A 1,440-nucleotide genomic window follows, 5' to 3' on the forward strand; every position below is an offset into this window, starting at 1 on the left:
GTGTCTAATGCGGAAGCAGAAGAAAATCATGAATGAATGGCAAAAGAGGAAGAAAATTCAGGAAACATTCATCACTGACTTACACATGTTGGGCATGTTGCGTCGAGATTACTCTTGCCTTGACCGCCTGCTCTCGTGGAACATGTCTTGACTTCTCATTGCACAGCCGTTATATAATCTACTGACCGCAGGGATTTCCGAATACCTTCTGGTTTCAATTATATACTGATGAAACCGATATTACACTCTTTTTTTTTGGTGCATACAGCAGAATGCAATTACACAGAATGAAAAAAGACGAATTTAATCATTTTTAAAGAACAACAACTTTATTTCAATTATTTCAATTAAATTTCACAACAGGTCGGAGCAGATTTTATTAAAAAAAAGCCCATTTAATTGTATTGTTATACAATATTTTTATAATGTGACCATGTCAAAAGTCAAAGTCTGCTTTATTGTCAATCCCTTCATATGTCAAGACACACAAGAAACCGAAATTCCATTTCCTCTATCCCACGGTGGAAGTGGAATTTCCATCATCATCTTCCAAACGTGCGCCAGTGGCTTTGCTCATCCTTATTTCCTGGAAGAAAAACGGACGTCAAAAGAGAAATATTGCTTCTTGTCGCTTGAAAGATGTGTCACCTCTCCGTTGGCGTTGATCAAGGTAAAGTGGACCTGGCCTACGGGTCCCCAGTTGGACTGTGTCTCCCAGACTAGATCAGAGGGAGGATTGTGGTTTCGGCCAGCGTCAGCCGCCCAGATCTGATGCATGTAAAGGTCATTGAAATATTGAGCACCTTGTATCTGAGATCTTCCAGATAAGATTGATTACCGTGACACTCTCGTGGGCCTTCAGGATGAATTCTGCGGCAAACTTGAATACGATGGGAGCAGAAGATCCAATCTGGAGCTTCACCTGCCAGTTCCCCAAATTCTGATCCTAATAGTTGAAATTGATCTCAACAGGTTAGTCGTTACTGGAAAATGTGCAAATTTCGTAAGATGTTCCCCTGTGACACATCCACTGACCTCATCAACTGTATTGCGGAGTCTGACATATTTGCCGTACGAGTCCACCTCATCCAGAGTGACCTGCTGCTCATCCACAGTGACCTGCTGCTCATCCACAGTGACCTGCTGGGCGATTTTAGGACGAGGCACATTGCATCCGCCCGAGCTCAAACCCTCGCTGTCCTTCGGACGTTTCCTCTTTTTGCTGGCCGACATGGTTTGGCGTACCCTGGGGACAAACGTGGAGACATTAATTGCTATGAGAGCAAACGTTGTGGTATGTTCTAAAGCTGTAAAAAGACCTCTCCTCCTTGTTCTAGGTCCGCTCCCTCTCTGTAGACAGAGCCTCCTCCAGATCTTTCACTTTTTGGCCGGCTTCCAACTCCACCATGCGAGACTCGTGCTGGCTTTGGACCATGCGCA

General features: G+C 44.3%; 1 long non-coding RNA gene across 1 annotated transcript; it reads right to left on the reverse strand.

Moving 5' to 3' along the window:
• Nucleotides 1–436: 436 nt before the first annotated feature.
• LOC133153667 (uncharacterized) lies at nucleotides 437–1,037 on the reverse strand. The gene is made up of 3 exons (XR_009714349.1): nucleotides 839–1,037; nucleotides 649–768; nucleotides 437–586 (listed from the first exon to the last, which is right to left on the reverse strand). It is a non-coding gene; the product is annotated as an uncharacterized LOC133153667 (long non-coding RNA).
• Between the last annotated feature and the right edge of the window lie 403 nt (nucleotides 1,038–1,440).

The sequence above is a fragment of the Syngnathus typhle genome, linkage group LG5 (assembly GCF_033458585.1).
Source record: "Syngnathus typhle isolate RoL2023-S1 ecotype Sweden linkage group LG5, RoL_Styp_1.0, whole genome shotgun sequence".
NCBI classification, from domain to species: Eukaryota; Metazoa; Chordata; class Actinopteri; order Syngnathiformes; family Syngnathidae; genus Syngnathus; species Syngnathus typhle.